Source organism: Psittacula echo (genome assembly GCF_963264785.1).
Source record: "Psittacula echo genome assembly, chromosome: 3".
NCBI lineage: Eukaryota > Metazoa > Chordata > Aves > Psittaciformes > Psittacidae > Psittacula > Psittacula echo.
Window position 1 is genome coordinate 6,148,936 of NC_137736.1, and position 5,413 is coordinate 6,154,348.

The window sequence follows — 5,413 nt, forward strand, 5'->3', positions numbered from 1 at the left end:
GCTTACATGTGGCAGTGATTTATTCATATGTTTATTTCTAAAGGAGGCTGATCAGATCAGTAATTAGGGTATTTAATAACTGTGCTGGTTTGCTTGTGAGTCTTCAGTGCTTTGTACACAACTGGAGTCGCACAGGAGGTTAGACAAAGCTGTGAGACGGTTAAATGAAAGCTGAGCCCAGTGTTGTTTAGTACGGAAACAAAGTTGGCTCTTGTCTATAGTGGCAAGCTGCCGAAGAATGGCAGAACAGCCTCTGTATAGTTTGCTTTCTCCATGGCCAGGCTTGCTATCGCTGCTGATATTGACCCTGGGATGGGGGAGGGCAGTAGTTACTGCTGGCAGCCCTCTCTAACAGCAGAAAATAATGTCTCTTCCTCTTTCCTGGATGCAGCAGAAGTGGCAAGCTTGGCTCTTTGCCTCGGCCCAGTCACATCAGAGATCCAGGTGAATGAGTAAGAACTGCCTGTGCAGAAAGCAGCTGTTGTATTCAGTGTCCTGGACCCATCTGGGAGGCATCTGGGTTGGAGCAAGGAGGTGGGCTGAATTAGTTAGCCCCTACTCCAGCATCGGATTTGCCGGGGCTGGGGGAATGTAGACAAGAGGAAATAGAAAGACCTGGTTCCTCTGTCAAATCCTGTCTCTCATTTCCTACTGGCCCCTTCATGAGTTAGAACAAATCCAGTGTGAGGCTGACACTTGGCAAAAGGTTGTAGCTGCTGCCTTTAGAGGTCCTGATGCGAAGAGGAGACATTACATCATCCCGTAGAATGAAATTTGGAATCACAGGGGGAAAAAAAGTGTGTCTAGAGGAGCTGTTTTCCTATTTGAACACAAGTGTATGTATTGTTGCAATGGAAAATCATGATCTTACTCTCAGTTTTTGATGAGTGAACAAAAATACATGTTTCTGACCCCTTAAAATTTGAGCTTCCCTAGAGAACAGCTTACATGTTAGATCAGAGAGCTACTTGAATGGAAGGCTAAATCTCTAGTACCTCATATGCATCAGCTCCACATACCAAGGGGTAGTAGGTTTGGTATCCTTTTAGTCTGCCCTTGAAAAGAATCGGAAGTTGTGGAGGATTGCCTTGATGCTCACTTTTCCCACTTTGGGGAAGAGATCTTATTCTACATGAGAGTTGAATGGGAGACCCCTCTGCTGTCCTTGTCCAACACTGCTTGTCTTACCATCACTGACTCCCCGGAAGACAGCTTCTTCGGGTCGGCTGTCCCAGCAGTGCCCTCCCGCAGGTTGTGACCATCCATGGATACCCCATAAAGGATGTAGGGGAACTGCTCTTCCGCAGCGCGGGGGGGAAGTCATCACCCCGTCCTCCGCTGCCTCATCTTCCTCCCCCTCCTCTCTCCGTTCCCCCGTGCCGCTGGCGTGGCCGGGGCCCGGTCCCGGCTCCAGGTGCCTTTTGCTTCCTCTCCTTTGAAGCGCGGCTTGCGAGGAAGAGGAGGGGTGCGGAGCCGCGGCTTTGCGGGGAGGCGGGAGGGAGCCTGTGCTCTTCTCCATGGCGAGGCAGGAGGAGAGGAGGCTCCCGAGGAGGGAACCTGGGAGCTGACTCAGCGGAGCAGCCCGGCATGTCTTCCCGGGAGCACGGCTTCCCTGCCGGAGCCTGCGGAGGGTAGGTACTGGTGCGGCTGGAAGTGAGGTTCCTAACGGGAGGTCAGAGGCTGCGGGCAGAAACGGAATGGAATTGGTTGAGTTTTAGGGATTTGTGTGTGAGCATTGAGTAATTAAAAACACCTATTAGTGTCTCATTGCAAGAATCACTTCTCAGGCTGGGACGCCAGTTATTGTAGTGACTGTTGTTAGCTGAAATCATAATCGTAAGTAGCTGAAAATCATGCTGTATTGTTTTTCCTGATGGAAAGCTTCCAGATTAGCAAAGGTTTTTACAATAGCTGTACACCTGCTTCCTTGTGATGATGATTTGAGATGATTTGAGAACTCACCTGTTCAGAGTGCAGCAAATCCCCTTTACACCTGGAAAACTCAAGAAAGATGAATGAAGGGACGTGTGAAACCTGCCAAGGCCAGTTTGTATTTCTCACAGAATAGATACTAGCATTGACTTGGTTATTGAACTGGCTTAGCTGTAGCAGATGGGAATTATCCTGAGAGAGCTGTATAGAAAGATCCCAGGATTGAAATAGCAGAGGATGCTGCAATACAGGAATACAGGGCATGAGCAGAGTTGTGTGTGTGGAGACAGTGGCTTAGAAGTCTACAAAAGGGATTCTTGCACTTCAGAGTTCAGAGTGGAGTCTTTAGCAGTGGATCAGCAGTGCCTGTTTTTAGTTTGGCTACCTGCTTGAAATTAGTGCACTGCTGCCTTCCTCTAGTAAAATCCTAGTTTAGTCTGCAGCATTTTCCAGGTCTTCTGCTTCCCCTTGTTTCCATTTCCTAGAGATTAAGCTTCAGCAAGTACAGATTCACACGTACATATTCCTGTCTCAGCCTGCGGAATTGCTTTCCTTTTCCAGAAAGATGACATTCTGCTCTTTCTGTAAAAAAAAGCTTAGTGCTTTTCATTCCAAAAGTTCCAAATTCACAAATGGGCTTTGAAGCAATAGTTACAATGACTGCAAATAATTGTGGTATTTTGAAATAACATAAAATCTAAGTAATTCTCCTGGACTTTTAAAGTCCCTCAGCACATTTCTAATCTGGGATCATTATAGAATTGAGAACATCTCTACATGTATGGTAAGACCAGTGATTTTGGCATCTATTGGCATCTATTAGCATCTATTTGGTCAGGAGCAGTTGCTGCATGGAGAGCTTGGGTCAGTCCAAAGTGTAGGGATGAATTTATGCTGAGAGAACAAGGGCAGGACTGACCACACTGACCTCATGTAGGAGCTGCCAAATTTCCATGGTGCACGTGTGCATTCTACTCTTTACTGAATGATTCGGAATTGAAACCAGTGCCATGCCAAAGAAAAGCACTATAGCATGGAACAAGGCCCAAGAGTATCCAGTTGCACTGAAGTTCTACTATTATGCTTCTCTGGAGTTGGCTAGTTTCTGAAAATGAGAGCTTATCACATTAAGCTGTTACCCTTTCCGGGGCTGACAGAACAGAAAATTCATGTTTCTAAAAGAAACAATAAAACTATATATACTAAATATACTGCCTTGGGTATCAATTTTATCAGTCCCAAACATCAAGTAAATGACTAGGATGATAAATAAAGTGTGTGTTGGTATAATATTAATTTAGAATAAACTTGCCATCTAACTATTCCAGTATTTATTTGAGGATATCAGGACTCACTCCTACATCTTCTTTCCTGTGTACATTATGGCTTTAATCTCTAAATGCATTGCGCAGATCTCTGTCATTTGAATTTCAGGAGAAAATAATGGGATGGAAGCATTGTGTTATTTTGTGTAGATCAGCCTATGTGCAAGTTACATGATGCCTTTGGGCTACTAGAATAAGTTGTGAATTGTCAGAAAATTAATGGGCATAGAGGATGTAGATGGAGCTTGTAATAGAATGTAGCTTCCTGATTGCAGAAATACGTTATATTTCCATGCAACAGGGAATGTAGCCACTGGTTTCAAAGCAAGAGTCTGCATGACTTACAAATACCAATTTCTTAGTGTGGAAGAAACTGCAGTAGGATGCAGTAGGAGTCATGCATCTAACAGCTAGAGGATACCAGTTCATCACTGCATTATATGATCGCATAACAACCGTATTCATGATTGCCTTACAAAGTGGAGTCTTGTCTTTTGTATTAGGAACTTGCTTTTTTGTTCCAAGCTCCACCTGTGTGACCTTCATGGTGACTTAAACCCCAGTTGTGACTGCTAGTAGAAACTGAATAGTGTGGGACATTTATTAACTAACAGTAGTAGAGCTGCAGCAGTGAGACTGTCCATAGTGCAATGACCAATGCAATATATGTCTTTTAAACTACTGTTTGAGTTACTTTTTTGTTTTCTCTTCTATGAAATCAAGGAAATGCTGCTGCTATTTGTGTACACTGCTGCTCCAGCAAGGGCCAAAATAATAGTAAGTTTTCAATAGAAGATGTACAGACAAAAGCCCGGGCATGCTGGCTTTACCAGTAGTGGAAACACCGAACTGTGTCTGCATCTCTCCTGCAGGGTGTATCAGTTCTGTTCTAGCACAATCGCTGTTATGCTCCTGCCTTGGAGACTAATACCCAGACTGTGGCAACTGGGGCTGTTCTTTCGCTGCTCATATTCAGATGTTTCAGAGCTTTCAGCTCTTTTAATATGGTTCAGTTTTGAGATCTGATCCCAAAGCTTCCCGTGAGACCTAACTTTAATTCTGCTGCAAATCTATAATAGAGGAGGAACTTGGTGAAAAAGATCATTCAGCACTTACATGGCAGTTGTGAGGAAAATAGTGCATGTGAACAGAGGCAGAACAGTCGGAGTGGGAAGATTTTTGCTGTTATATCCAGGGTGTTTGCAGGTGGCAAAAGACAGTGCGGAGAATCTCTCAGGGAATGACAGCTTCCTCATAGGCAAGAAATGGTCTGGGTAGAGGAAGAGTAAGCAGAAGGCAAAGGAGGCAATGCAGGCAAGCACTGGCATCTCGAGTTCTCCAAGAGTTAGAAGTTCTTTCTTCTTCCCCTCTACCCGTTCTGCCTCTGTCTTGCAGGAGGTCTGAGAAGGGGGTGCGCTGCTTCCGTGATGTTATAGACTCTCCCACCCAAGGCTTTCCATGTGCTCTCGCTCCTGCTATCCCCAACAAGGTAAAGGCAGTCCATGTTCCTGTGGCTCAGGGTTGGGATGTGCCTTGAACCACTGAGCAGAAGAAGTGGCTAAAGCAAGCTCATGTAAATACATGTAGTCAGGCACTGGAACAGGCTGCCCAGGGCGGTGGTGGAGTCATCATCCCTGGACGTGTTCACACACCATGTAGATGAGGCCCTCAGTGCCATGGGTTAGTGGTGGGCTTGGTGGTCCTGGGGTAGAGGTTGGACTGGATGAGCTTAAAGGTCTTCTCCAACCTCGTTGATTCTGTGATTCTATGTGTTACAGCTACAGTCGCCCACTTCTGTAAGAATCCTAAACTTGTTCATTTAATCATTTCTTATGCTATGCTGTATCAAGTTGGTAGTCTGACCCATTGAAAGAGAGGAATTCCTAATACCTGTCCAGGCACGTTCCAGGTCAAACTTTTGCAATCAAGTTGAAGACTATTTGGCCAATTATATTGTCCATGCTATCTGTTAAGGAAGAATGATTTAATCTGGTCTTCAGTGAGCAGGTAGTTTCTGTGCCGAAACATGGGAAAAGCTGTTGGATCCTTCACTAACCTTCTGTGGACTGCCACAGAAGCTAATGCTAACTTTTGCAAATGTTCAAGTTGTTTTCCCTGTTGTCTTTTCCTTTTCACAGACTGTGGACTTGTTTGAG